Source organism: Notamacropus eugenii, chromosome 6 (genome assembly GCF_028372415.1).
Source record: "Notamacropus eugenii isolate mMacEug1 chromosome 6, mMacEug1.pri_v2, whole genome shotgun sequence".
NCBI classification, from domain to species: domain Eukaryota; kingdom Metazoa; phylum Chordata; class Mammalia; order Diprotodontia; family Macropodidae; genus Notamacropus; species Notamacropus eugenii.
Genome location: NC_092877.1, coordinates 385,995,927 through 386,010,849, shown reverse-complemented (window position 1 = coordinate 386,010,849; position 14,923 = coordinate 385,995,927). Strand labels below are relative to the sequence as shown.

Sequence of the window (14,923 nt, the reverse complement as noted above, 5' to 3'; positions counted from 1 at the left end):
GTTCAGCACAGGGCCTTGCCCAGAGGAAGTGCTTTATAAATGCTTATTGATATGACTTGGCTTTAACTCAGGTACTCCCTTTGTGTTTTTACCATGAGGAGCTGGCTCAGGTACCGCTAAGGCTCCCTATTCCATAAGGCATTGGGCACATAAACATTTAGTGAATTGAATTTTAGCCCCATTACTCTAAAGTCCCACAATTCTAAAAGTGTCACTGGAATGACCAAGAGTAATTCCTTCTTTAAAAAACTTATTTGTTTGCAGTTTTCTACAATCACTTCCATAAGTCTTAGATTTTCTCCCCTTCCCTTCCCCTTCCCTCCCTGAGACAGCATGCAGTCTTATATGGGTTCTACACATACATTCTCATTAAATACATTTTCACATTAGTCATGTTGCATGGAAGAATTGAAATAAATGGGACAAACCATAAGAAAAACCCAAACAAAATAAAACACAACACAAGAGAAAATATTCTCCTTCATTCTGCTTTCCAATTCCATAGTTCTTTCTCTGCATGTGGATGGCATTTTGCCTCAAGAGCCCATTGGGAATGTTTTAGGTCCTTGCATTGCTGTGAAGGGCTAAGTCTACCAGAAAAATGCCTTGCACAGTGTGGTTGTTACTGTGTACAGCGTTCTCCTGGTTCTGCTCCTTTCACTAAGCATCAGCTCATATAAGTCCTTCCAGGCCTCTCTAAAGTCTTCCTGTTCATCATTTCTTTTAGTACAATAGTATTCCATTACATTCATATACCACAGTTTATTCAGCCATTCCCCAATTGTTGGGCATCACTTGGGCACTACAAAGAGAGCTGCTATAAAATATTTTTGTACATGTGGGACCCTTTCCCCTTTCTATGATTTCTTTGGGATATAGTCCTAGAAACAATATTGCTAGGCCAAAGGGTATGTATATTTTTGTTGCCCTTTGGGCATAGTTCCAAACTGTTCTCCAGAATGATTGGATCAGCTCACAGCTCTACCAACAATGAATTAGTGTTTCAACTCTCCCACATCTTCTACAACATTTATCATCTTCCTATTTTTTCATGTTAGCCAATCTGATAGGTGTGATGTGGTACCTCAAAGTTGTTTTGATTTGCATCTCCCTCATCAATAGTGATTTAGAGCATTCTTTCATACGACTATAGATAGCTCTAATTTCTTCCTCTGAAAACTCTCTGTACATATCCTTTGACCATTTATCAACTGGGGAATGACACCAAGAGTAATTCTTATAGATCTTTGGAAATCCAAAATGAGCCGTCAGCTGGAGCGATGAGTAGGACTCGATGAAGTTGTGGATACAAATGGGGGATATTCTGCTACCTTGTTTTCCTTCCTCCAATACCCACCAGGACTCAGTGCCTCCCCAGAGCTCTGCCTTCTACCCTGTCCCCGGTGTTGTCTCCTAGGACTTGTGAGGCAGAGGAAGATATGGCCCAGACAGAGAAGGCTAAGAACATCCCAAACAAACAAGCAAGGTAGAGGCTCATTTTTAGTGTAACAGGAGACGGATGCATCTGCACATGGAAGATGCTGGAAGCTGCTTCCACAGAGGCGTGGTGGGTCTTGTGAAGGTGCCACAATAGTATTAACAATAACCATAATAAAGGTCTATGTAGCGCTTTAAGATCTGCAAATACATTACAGGCGTTACTTCATTTGATCCTCACGATAACCTTGGGAGGGAGGGGATAGTACTGTCCCTGTTTACAGAGGAGTAAACTGAGGAAAATAGAAGTTGCATGACTTGCACAGGTTCATACAGGTGGAAAGGGTGTGTGACAGGATTTGAACTCAGGCCTGCTTGATTTGTCTCCTTGAAACATTTCCAGATATTACATGACTGGTTTCAGATGGTGAATCATGAAATGAAGAGAAACCTTTTGGATGGACTGTGCAGAAAGCATGAGGCTTCTTTGAGAAGTCATTAACTGGCCCAAGACAGTTTCTTGGTTTGTTTCCTTCCAACCTGTCTGGGGTTTGGGCAGGGCTGGGTTGCAGCCAGCTCCAGGGAGTTGATTATTAAATGTTCAGTGTGAGCATGACATCAGGGAAATTGGCAGATGCTCCGAGTCTGGGCTCCATTGAGATTTAGGGTTTGGTTGATTGTCTCAGTTTAAGAAAGTGATGGAGAAAGTGTGAATAATGCAGATTAAACTTACTTTTTTCCCTGGAGAGCTGGTTGTTAAACATTTACTAGTACCCCATCCCTCTGGCAAGGAGTACACAAAGTCTATGGGCCTCTTGATAGGAGAAGGACCAAGAACATATAGTTTTTTTCTTTCTGGTTTTTAGGCAAAGACGATTGGAGATAGCCATGGCCTTGGGAATCTTGCAGTCAAGAGAATGTGCCACTGGGACCTTGGGAGCTGGATTCCATGCCAGGATCTGCCAGAAGCTAAACAGCAAGGAGTGAAGGCCCAAGTGACTTATGTGACTGAACTCATCATTAATGAACAAAGTTTGGACTCTCCCAACTATTACACAGGCTGGGGAGGGTGAGTGTTGGGAGGAACAGAATTAAACCTGAGCTGTCCTTCCCAGGTACCAAAATGGCACTAGGGTGAGCATGGGATCGGTATATAGAGATATGGTATGGGGAGAATGTGCTGCCTGGTGGTGGTGGGAATGGGAATGTCTCATCTGGTGTTATGGAACAATGTTTGTAAAGTCTGTTCTTTGTAGAAGCTAACATATATCAACTGATCAAGTGGAACTGAAGCACTAATACCTGGTCACTAACAGTAAGGGGGAGATACTGGGAAGGAGACTCGAGTCAATGGCACTGGAGAAAAGAATCCACTGGAGCCCTCAGAGGTTTCCCTCTCAGCTCTAAATCTCTAGGCATCATGTTTTCTTTCCTAGGTTGTCCTTCATGTTCACATGACTACCATCTTTATGGCTTTGGTGTGCTGTACCTTTGGGACTCGGACATCTCTTCTGCCTTGTTCTTCTCTTTGGCCATAGTCAGTGCTACTCCAGAGCATCCCTTTTCCTCTCACCCACTTGTTGACATGGCTTAGAACACCCTCCTGGGCAGTTTTGGGGGCAAGAAGAAAGGCGGGTCCTTTGTCTTCATATTGGAACACTCAGCCATTGGAGATGTGTCCATGCCATATATGATCTATGTGACAGCCCCACATTCTGCCTTGAGCAATTCAGGAAGTTCATTCTTCTGTTCAGGAGGTCAGAAGGGTGCCTGACCAGAAGGGGAGCCATGTTCTTCAGAGCCAAACTTGGCCACTAGAGGTAGAGGACTGTTGAACTTCCTGCATCCATTGTATTCTCTGAGCATTTCCAGAACGTTAGCAAAACTGAAAAGTACATCACACTAACTTCTTGTTGTTGAATCCCCAGGTTGCTCTTGGGAAAGAGATTGCTGGCCAGTATTACTCAGTTCTTTGCAGGTGGAGAAAACTTCAGCCCAGTCATTGCGTAAGCTCCAAGTTCCTTTGTCCAGGGGCCCAGAGTCAGGAGGAGAAGTAGCAATGGGAAAGAATCTGTGGGAAGCCAGATTCTAACATCAGCCTATTGGAGTGAAAAGAGCCCTGACCCAGGTAGGAGTCAAGAGACCTGGGTCTTTGTCCTTCCTCTGCCACTGACGAAAGATGAACACAAGCCACTGACCACTGTAGGCTTGGTGAGCTCATTCATGTCCTCTCTCTGGGCTGCTGCCTCATTTGTAAATGGTGGGTTAGGGTTGGATTCCATCTTTGCAGCTCTGAAATTCCATGATTAAATAAAGATAATGTAGCTCAATGGGACAAGCACCTATTTTATTTTAAACATTTTAAAATAGCTATTGAGATGCTTTGTTTTTATTAGCTTCATTTCCAAACATATTTCCCCCCTTCTCAAGAAATCATTCCTTGTAAGAAATAATAAAAAAGAATGAGAAACAAAGCATCTCTGCAAAATCATTGTAACAATTGAGTCTCACAATGCGTGAAGTGTTCCACACCCATTATCTCCCAGCTGTGCAAAGAAGGGAGGGAGGTGCCTTCTCTCATCTCTTCTATGATATATATATATATGTATATATATATTCATTATTATTACATAGTATTCACATTCCTTTTATCAGACAAGTATTTATTAAATGTCTACTGTATTGCAGGCATGGTGCTAGGTGCTGAGGATACAAAGACTGTAACAAAACAGTCTTTTCCCAGAGGGAGCTTAAATTCTGTTGGAAGAAAACTTGTATATAGATAGTAAGTGCAAAAGATATTTACAAAGTAAATACTATGCAATTGTGAGGAGGCAACATTAGATGATCAAGATGTTGCAAGTGAATTTGATCCATCTACATTGAGGGAGGAAAGCATATTGTGACCATTATACCCTTAAATGTATACCTAGGGAACTCTTTGCCATCTCTTCAGAGGGAGTATAGTCATCCTGCTCCTAAACTTTCATAGAAGTCCTGACTCTGTCTTCCTGCTTATCTTATTAGCTCCTCACTGCCTTTCTTGAACAAAATTCTAAATCTATCAATACAACTTACTTGCTTCGTAGGCTCATTCCCTCCCCTCTCCCAATTTTATTGTTGACTTTTGCTAATTATCCTCTGGTCCTCTTGCCTCTACCCTCCCCCCACTGAGCCCTCCCTGGTAATATAAGAACTAAGCACAATTGGCTGACACATGGTACTCACACCCAGCAATAAGTGGATGCAGCATCACACTTCTCAGTGCTTGTCCTGTAGATGTAGGAGACATTCTGTTCTCTCTTCTTTGACATGAAACTCACTTGCTTCAATTCCTCTAAGGTTTTGCCTTCTTTTCTTGTGGTTTTCCATGTGTCTGTTGTTCTCCTGACTGCTTTCTTTGCTCTGCCTCAGCCCGCATGAGTCTCTCCAGGGCCCTCAGAATTCCTCACATTTGTCATTTTTTCCTGTGCAGTAATATCCTACTTATTGTTTGGTCATTTCAGTGGTGTCCTTCTTTTCATGACCCATTTGGAGTTTTCTTGGCAAAGATACTGGATTGGTTTGCCATTTTCTTCTCCAGCTTATTTTACAGGTGAGCAAACTGAGGCAAACAGGGTGAAGTGACTTGCCCAGGGTCACACAGCTAGGAAGTGTCTGAGTCCAAATCCGAATTCAGGTCTTCCTGACTCCAGGCCTAGCCCTCTACCCACTGCAGCACCTAACAGCCCCATTTGTTCAGCCATTCCCCAGTTGATTGACATCTACTTTGTTTCCAGATCTTTGCTACCACAAAAAGTGTGGCTGTAAATACTTTGGCATCGAAGAACACTTTATCTGATGTCCTTGGTGGGGGTGGAAGTGGTGCTATGTCTTGACTTCACTCTTGAGAGATGGTTTGAGCATAACATTGTCCTCTCCTCCTTTCTAGTGTCTGCTTAGCCATTATCTTTGAGTCTGACTCCTGACGACTTTGAATCTCTCTGAAGCACTTCATCCAATCGGTCTTTTAGTTCATCTGAAGCACTTTGCCTAAATGGTAGCATGCTAGGGCCAGTGTTGGGTAGCTTGGGTCAGGTACGGGTGATGGGTGCTGGAGGTGAAGAGTTGGCAGCAAGGGTCACCTTCCTCCCAGGAGTTCTTGGAGAGAAAGGCCATCTTTTGCTTCTTAAAAGAGTCACTGGGCTGGCTTTAACTGTAATTGAGCTCAGGGAACAATTACTGTGTGCAAAATACCACACTAGGTGGTGTGTGTGTGTGTGTGTGTGTGTGTGTGTGTGTGTGTGTGTGTGTGTGTATGTGTGTATGCTTTTGAGCCTGCTCCATCTCCTGCTCAGATGTCTTGGCTGAGGGTTTGACAACTGAAACCCAGCTGCACTCTGGCCGGGAAACATCCGCTGGAGAAACCGAGGCGGAGCTGACAATCCCTAAAGACGGGTCCCGCACGCTGCCAGCAAGCCCTCCTGGCTCCCTGCCTAATTCGCTGCAAATGTTCTTCCAATCTGGTTCTCATTTGGCTGGCTCATTTCTCCAGCCCCCACTCCAGCGCCCCCAGCCCTCCCACTTCCCCCAGCTTGCCTCACGTAAGTCAAATTATGCTGAATAACATCTCAGGAAGGAGGGGGGTGGTACTGAGCTAAGGGTTGCAAGGGGGTTGTTGGTTTGGATAATAATGACCCTTTCTGGTGGATGCTGGGCCTGACCTCCCTGACTTCCTTTAGGCTGTGCCAGATTGGGGTTGGTTCTATCTGTCAGTGCCCAGGCCCAAGCTGTCAGGCCACTGTTTTAGGGAAAACACAAACAAAAGCAGACAGATGAGAGGTTTATATCTTTGTGTGTGGGGGGGGGAGGGGAGGAAGGGGACTTTTATTTGGTCACCAGCAAAGATCTGGGAAGTATTCAAATCCTCGGGTGAGGAAAATCATGCACTTTCCCTCAGAGACCAAGGTCTTTCCCTCCCCAAAGACACTGACCTTGGGAGACACCTCCTGGATTCCAAACTCAGGGGTCAAGAGCAGGTGGCCAGAGGTGTTGGGTTGGCTCTCCCTTGTGTTTCCTATTTTGGTCACATTTTGTTTGTGTTTTGGGGGCTTAGGTTTGTGCTCAGTGCTGGACACATAGTAGGCACTTAATAAATGCTTGTGGATTGGATCGAAAGGTAGAAAGGCAGTTGGGGGAAACTGACCAATGGCAACTGACCACTGATTTGAAACTCAGGATGACCCTGGAGACTTTTACAGCGAATACTGCAGTCAGGGGCGTGTGGTGAGAAAAGCCTCGTGTCCCATGTCTTTTCCAGCCAGGCTGCACATGTGTTGTGGGACAGCATTCAGCCCTCAGCTCTAACCTCATCTGGTTTGTCAGCTGCACCAAGGTGGAGTTGGAGGGTGTCTGCCAGCTGTCCTCATGGGGTCCCCGGCAGGAAGCTGGAGTAGTCTCTCAGGCCTCATACTGAACTTCCATCCAGCTGGCTCGAAATGAAAGAAACCCAGGAGGGAAGAGAGGCTTGGACCACAGATTTAGAGCTGGGAGGTGCCTTAGAGGCCAGGGAGCCCAAACCTCTCTTTTTGCCGCAGTGTCTGAGGCCCAGAAAAGTTCAATTTACCCAAGGTCATGCAGGTGGTCAATGGCCAAGCTTTAGTTTGACCCCCCAACCCTTTGATTCCAGACCCAGAGTGATATGCTGGGCTGAATTTGAGACCTGTGCCTTTCCTTAACTTTCTCCCCCATCCCTACCCTCACCTCATTCCTTCTTGTGCCACACTGGCACTCGGCACTGGGAAATGATGAGAGGGTGCCTGTAACTTTATTCTCTGCTTCAAAAGCCCCTGTAGTCCCCAGGCTTGGTCAAGAAGACCAGGTGCTGAGAACACACCCTCATACTTAGGACCCCTTTGCTGGTGTGACTCTAGTTTGAAGAAAAAAGGTCAGGGCAAAGACTAGCTAGTCATGAGAGGAAGGTGCTACTTTTGGTCTCCAGGTTCCATGTTCTATATATCAGAGACCTAATATTCTTGAAAGGAACATTTAGGATATTTTCCCAGGGTTGTCATGTGACTGAATTTCAGCAAACTAAAATCTCCAAGGAGATGGAATTGATGCTCACCCAAGAAGAGGTCAATGGGCAGGTGGTTGGCTAGTTGGGGTTGAGCACCAACATATTTCAGGCAAAGAACGAGGATGTCACCCAAGAAATGTATGCATGAAAAACAATGCGGGATGGTCCCGGGCAAGAGTGCATGCAGCCAGTGTCCGCAGGGGGCGCCTCCAGGATGACTCCCGGACATTGGGTGGCCTCTCTGTGGGAGGAGTTGGTCAGGACCTGTACAGGATGGATGGGCTGTGATGGGTACCCAGGCCAGACTGTTCTCAAGGAGAAGGATGTCTCCAGTGATTTCCTTGGCAGCTTCCCAGGGGTGGCCAGTTTCAAAGCCCCAAATATATAGGTCACAGAATACCAAGTCCCGGATGTCTCCCTTTATCACTACCACTTCTACTGCCACCAGCCTTGGAATGGGGAGAGGGGAGAAGTGGGGGGGAGGGAAGGTCTTTCCATATGTCACAGCTTTGGAGATACAGATGCTACCCTGGGTTCTCTTGGCTTCCCTCACTGCTCCCATCCCTGCTTCACTTGAGCCAGTGGTTAGGGAAGCAGAAAATCACTTTACTCCATCTGCCAAAAGAGATCGCGGCAGCTAGGTGGCTCAGTGGGTAGAACACAGGTCTGGAGTCAGGAACTCATCTCCATCCTCAGACACTTACTAGCTGTGCGACCCTGGGCAAGTCACTTCACCCTATTTGCCTCAGTTTCCTCATCTGTAAAATGAGCTGGAGAAGGAAATGACAAACTGTTCCAGCATCTTTGCCAAGAAAGCCCCAAATGGGGTCATGGAGAATCAGACAGGACTGAACAGCAAGAACAAAATGAGATCCTGGGAATCAAGCAAAGCCTTAGGATCAGGGTCCTCTTGGCTCTTGGCTGGGAAGTGAGTCACATTTGGATATTCCACAGTTGGGGATCCCTCTGTCAAGTCACTCAAGCCTACCCTTTCTCTTCTGTCTCTCTGTCTCCACCTCCCATCTTTCTACCCAGCCTCCTCAAGAACTCTGCCTAGTTGCCTGTCATCTGTCTCTCTGTCTCTGTCTCTGTTTCTATCTGTATCTCTGTCTCTCTGTCTCTGTCTCTCTGTCTCTGTCTCTGTTTCTATCTGTATCTCTGTCTCTCTGTCTCTGTCTCTCTGTCTCTGTCTCTGTCTCTGTCTCTGTCTCTCTGTCTCTCTCTCTCTCTCAATATACACCCTGGGGACAGAAGCCTGGCTCTATTCTGGAGTCAGTCACCTGGGTGACCTTAGTCAGAGTCCTTCAGTTCTCTAGGACTCAGTTTTCCCATAAGTGAAATGTAGACAATAAGCCTTGCCTTGGTAAGATCAAAGGACCTATGGGATCTGGGACCAGGGGTTTGGAATGGCACAAGATCCCAGAAGTCAGTCTGTCCATCAATAAACCCTTTTTAAGTAGCTGCTCTTTGCCAGGCACTGTGCTAAGTGCTGGAGATACAAAAGACAAAAGAAAGAGAGAGAACACAGTGATTGTTCCCCAGGAGCTCACAGTCTTATTCGGGAGATAGCAGGCAAACTACTCTGCTCAGAGAAGACTCAGACGGGCTAAGCTAGAGAGAATTAACAAGGCGAAAACCCTCACATTAAAGGGGATCAAGGAAAGCCTTTCAGAGAGTGTGGAATTTTCACTGGGGATTGAAAGAAGGTGAGGAAGCCAGGAGGTGGAGAAGTAGAGGCAGAAAATTTCATGAATGGGGAGAGCTGGTGACAGTAACCAGATTGGGCAAATGGAAGGTCTTGTTCCAGGATCAGCAAGGAAGCTTGTGTTGTTGGATCCAAGAGTGAGTGGAGAAGGGGGCAGCATGAGGTATAAGAAGACTGGAAACGTGAGGGAGGAGGTTAGGTCATTCAGGGCTCTGAATGCCAAACAGAGGATTTTACATTTGATTTTGGAGGAGGCAGGAGTCACTGGAGATTTTGGAATGGGCTTTGGGAAAATCTCATAGTCAGCTCTGCACTTTAGGGAAATCTCCTTGGCAGTTGAGTGGAGAATGGTGTGGAGTGGGGCAAAGAGACCCCTTCCTCCCAGAAGCTATTGCAATGGTCCAGGTATGAGGGGATGAGTATCTGCACCAAAGTGGGGCAGTGTCAGAACACAGAAGGGGCAAATATAAGAGATTTTATGAAGGGAGAATCAATAAGCCTTGGGTCTGTGAAATGAGATAGTGAGGAGTTTCACGCAATACCCAGGCTGCAAGCCTAGGTGCCTGGGAGGAAGGCAGCACCCTCAACAGTAATGGGAAAGGTAGGAAGGGGAGAGGGTTTAGGAGGAACCATAATGAATGAGTTTAATTTGGGACATTTTGAATCTAAGGTGTTGACAGACCATCCAGTGGAAGATGTCTGACAGGCACTTGGAGATGCCAGTCTGTTGATTGAGATGGTAGAGCTGGTGAAGTCTATGTGAGAATCATCAGAGTGGAGATGATCATGGAAACCATGGGAGCCTATTGAGCTGACCATCTACGATATCACATGGCAGAAGAGAAGAGGGTCCAGGACAGGGCCTCAGGAACTCCCATAGTGAGTGGGTGTGATGTGTATAAAAATCCAGCAGAGCAGATGGAGGAGTATGGTACAGATAGGAGAGAGCACTGTCAGGAAAGCCTAGAGAAAGAAGATAGTTCACAATGTCAAAAGTGGCAGAGAGGGCAAGAAGGATGAGGATTGAAAAAAGTCATTAGATTTGGTCATTAAGATATCATTGGTAACTTTGGAGAAGGAATTTCAGTTGAATGATGGTGGGGGGATCCCAAGATATGGAGGGTTAAGGAAAGAGGGAGAGGAGGAGAGACCCCTATTATAGACAGCCTTCTCAATGAACCTTAGTTCATAAACTTAGTTATGAACCTTAATCTCATAAAAGAGAGGAGAGATATGGGCAAGAGTTAGCAGGGATGGAGGGATCAAGCTGGCTTTGCTTTTAAGGATGGAGGAGATATGGACATGTTTGCAGACAGTTGGAAGAGCCAGCAGACAGGAAGAGATTGAAGATAAGAGAGAGTAGGGATGATGGACAAAGCAGTTACGTAGGGCAGGTGGGATGGAACGAGATCCCCTGTGCATATGGGGGTCTTTGTCTTGGGAAGAGAAGGGCCACCTCTCCATGGGAGATACAGGTGAAGGGGAGAGTAGTGGAAGATACCTGAGGGATGGGAGATGAGAAGAGGGGAAAAGAAGGGACTCAATTCTTCAGTGAAATAGGAAACTGGATTCTGAGCTGAGAGACTTGGGGATGGGGGAGTTGTGATTGAAAAGCTTTGGAAGAGTCTGGCAGTATGTGGGCTAGGGAGCCAATGGTGCCAGGGTTGGAGTTACAGGGTATGAAGCATTACGTAAACATGAATATGAGATTAATCCTAGGCAGTTTTCTGGCTTCACGTTCGCCACTTTGCAGTTACATTCAAAATAAATAAGTTCATTTGCCTAGAACAAGTAATCTACAGGTTCCACAATGCTCCAGTGCTCAGGTGGGACATGGGCAGGAAGGGGAGCAATCCTCCAAGAATTTGTGAAAGGACTAAACGTGTTCTTCCTGATCCCAGGGTACAGAAGCAGAGGGGGCACATACAAAGGCCAGTGCAGACTAGATTTAAGGAAAAGCTTCCTAATGAGTAGAGCTGGAGTGGAACAGGCTGGGGGGTGGGGCTCTGCTGACACTGAAACCTGGAGATTCTCTGAGGCCACAGGGAAACATTTCAAGAGTTACCCCTCATCCATGATGAGAGAGATTTGGGAGGTGGAGCTCTGGGCATAGTGGACCTTCCCAGGTTTCTTCTTCCTCAGGCAATAAGGAAGCCCAAGAAGGGTTCATGTTAGAGTCCCCTGGGCCAACCAACTCTTAAAGATGGGCTTTCTTGTCTCCCTAAAGGGAAACCAGCCCTGTTTGGCTGAGGCCTCTGCTGTGATTGTCACCCAAGCCTGGGCTTGGAGCATCATGCTCGGTGCCGGGTACCATGTTTTAGGGGAGCTACTGATGAAGCAGGACAGCATTGCCTCCATGCCTTCACATAGCCTATGTCTGATGCCTGGAAGGAAGGCTGTCCCAATTCACCTCCACCCATTCTTCAAAGAACAGCTCAGATCTCACCTCTTCTACGGAGCCTTTCCTTCCAGGGATTTAATTATCAGCTCTAACCACTTGATTTCTCTCTCTCTCTCTCTCTCTCTCTCTCTCTCTCTCTCTCTCTCTCACTCTCTCTCTCTTCCTCTCTCTCTCTCTCATCTCTCTCTGTCTCTCTGTCTCTGTCACTCTGTCTCTCTCTGTCTTTTTCTATTTCTCCTCTCTCTCTCTCTGTCTCTCTCCTCTGTCTCTGTCTCTCTCCTCTCTGTCTCTGTCTCTCTCTCTGTCTGTCTCTCTGTGCTTCTCCCCCCTCTATTTTTCTCTTTCTCCCTTCTCTCTTCTCTCTCTTTCTCTCTCTCTCTCCCTCCATCCCCCTCTCATTTATATCTGCATCATCTATATCATCTTCTCCCCTCTCTCTTATCTCTGTCTGTCTATCTCTCCAGCCTTAGTGTCTGTCTTTCCTCCTGTCCTGTGTCGCTAACTGTCTTTTGGATATCAAGAGCTGACTGTCCCATGGGCAATTCAAACTCATCGTGTCCAAGACAGATCTCATTGTCTTTCCCTCTAACCTGCCCCTTGCCCAGCCTTTGGTATTTCCACCCAAGGCATTCTCCTCCTCTGTTTCCCAGGTTCAAAGACTTCCTTTCTTCATCCCTCTCCCTCTAAGGCCCATCAGTTGCTACAGCTTGTTGATTCTGCCTCTACAGCCTCTGTCTTCTTGGCTCCCTCTCTTTCTCACCTGGATGCCAGCCCAGTTCAGGCTCTCCTCCCTTCTCACCAGGATGGCTGTGGTAGCCTCCTGATGGTCTCTCTGCCTCCAGGATCTCCCCTGTTCCTATACCAAAGTGATATTCAGAGTACCAGCTGGGCTATGTCACTCCCCTGCTCATGAAGCTCCCTACTGCCCTTAGGACCAGATAGAGTCTCCATTTACTATTTAAGGCTTTTCCCCACCTTCCCAAGCCTTATTGCCATTTTTCTTCTGCTCACAATCTATACCAAAATGGCCTTGTAAAGCTGTTCCTCACATTTGACTTCACATCTCCTATCTCAAGGCCTTTGCAGAGGCCGGTCCCCCCTCCTTGGAATGGCCCCTTTCCTCACCTCTCCTTCTTACTGTGGCTACCTGTTTAGGATGAACTAGAGAGTGGAGAAAGTCAAGGAAGGGAGACCTGGTAGGAGACGATTTCAGGAGTCCAGAGGAGAGGTGATGATGTCCTGAATCAGTCTCACGACTGTGAGAGTAGAGAGAAGGAGACCCAACCAGTCAGCAGGCCCTTTGACTCACTTTCTGTGCCAGGGATTGTGTGAAACCCTGGGGATACAAATATAGGCAAGAAAAAAGACAGTCATTGGCCTGGAGGAGCAAGAAAATACTTTAAATGGAAAAACTGGGGATGGAAGAGGGAAGATGTTATTCCAGGGGGAGAAAGTTTCCGGGCTGAGGAAGCAGCAGAGATGAGAGGAGGAGCAGGTTGTCTGTGGTCAGAAGCAAAGCCAGTAGGGGAGGGAACAAGGGTCAGATGCCCTGGCCCTTCCTTTCACAACATGGAGATCCCCAGAGGAATCCCCCAATGAGAGAAGGAACCACAGGGGAAGAGAGATGTTCCAGGGGGAGCAGGCAGTGCAAACATGGTGGCTAAGTCCAGAGAGTCAGAGGCAGAGCCTGAAGAGAAGACAGGGACTGAATGCCCCAGATCCTGTGAACTTAGAAACTCCAAGACTTGGACAGTCAGTCAGTTAATACACATTTATTAAGCACCTACTAAGTGCCAGGCCCTGTGCTAAACTGACTGGAGACCTTGATGTGTAAGAGTAAGGAGGTAAGGATGACTCAAAGCAACAGACAATGCTCGGTTTCTCTACAAAATGAAAAAGAAGGAGAGCATTGGGAGAGAGGCTGAGTTCCAGGTGCCCTGCTCTGAGTCTGGGATTTTATTATCATGGTAGCCAATACAGCTCATTCCATCCCTGATACTTGGAGGCATCTGCAATCTCATTGAAGTGGGTACTTCTTCCAACAATGGATTGCAGCCAATCCCTGCATCCTCTGCTGGGCCTCTTCTAGAGCTTTACCCTCTGTCCTCCTCTCTTGATAAGTCACCAGTGGAGCTCCCTGGTGGCCCTTCTGCTCCCCACACAACGGGCCCACTTTTTGATTCCAGACGGCATCCATCATGGAGCTGCTTTTCCACACTTTTGAGTTGACAGTGCAATCCAGTCGTTCTTGCTCTCGTCCTTTACCCTCTGGGAATGCTTCACATTCATCTCTCAGAGCCTGTTTTCCATCATCTCCCGTCATATAGTATCACCAGAATGATTTTGGCACTAGAAAGGTTGGCCTTGTTTTCAGCACTACCGTGCAGTTTGCCAGTTAGCTCTGGGTCGTCACCAATAGCAGTACAATGCATTTGTATATCTAACAGACACAACACCTATGCCTTCTGTAAGTCACTGATCATGATTTTAAATAGCACATGGGTAAGAACAGATCTGTGTGGCACTCCACTAAAGACTTCCCTTCAGGTTGGCACTGACTCCTCCGCCAATTATTAAATCAACTCCGAATCTACCGAATGATGTTACTACGGAGTTCATTTCTCTCCATCTTGTCTGTAAGGATTATATGGTGTCAAACGCAGGGCTAAAAATCTAGATAATCCTTGTCTGTAGCATCCTTCTTAACTGCCCGTAGGATAGGTCTAGCCAAGACCACAATGACATTAGTTTGGCCAGACTTGCCCTTGAGGAAGCTAGGCTGGCTCCAGAAAATCACTGCTTTCGTTTTCTAAATGCTTACAGAACTTCTCCTTACCAACATGTTGAAGACTTTTCTCAGGAGCCCAACTCCTTACTGTGGAAACTCTGCCCCCTCTTCTTTTCTGAGACTGAGGACACAGGAGCAGTTCCAGACCTGTAGAACTCCCCTTGTCCCCTCTGACCATGGCTTAGCAGTCATATGTGCCGGGTGTGTAAATAGCAGTCCTAATGGTCAAAGTTCAGATCCATTTCTCAGTCTGACCCGATCAACATAGATTGATCATCATTCCTAGCAACCACCCCCCCAAGCATCTGCCCTCTTGATTCCTTCACCTGGAAGCAATCTCATTCTTTCCTGAGTTGCCAGAATGCCTCATACGTCTCTTATTGGACTTTCCAAACACACTTCATATTGGAATCATTTGCATCCACATCTCATCTTCCCCACCAGATGGTGAGCTCCATGTCAGCCCAATGGTGAATGTAAAGAATTTTTGGTGCTCATTGGCTGAATGAATGAATGAAGTAAATGGCTTATTTA

General features: G+C 46.6%; 1 long non-coding RNA gene across 1 annotated transcript; it reads right to left on the bottom strand.

Annotated features, from left to right (window-relative positions):
• Positions 1–450: 450 nt before the first annotated feature.
• On the bottom strand, positions 451–5,626 carry LOC140511873 (uncharacterized). Its single transcript, XR_011969697.1, has 2 exons — positions 4,666–5,626; positions 451–3,729 (listed from the first exon to the last, which is right to left on the bottom strand). It is a non-coding gene; the product is annotated as an uncharacterized lncRNA (long non-coding RNA).
• Between the last annotated feature and the right edge of the window lie 9,297 nt (positions 5,627–14,923).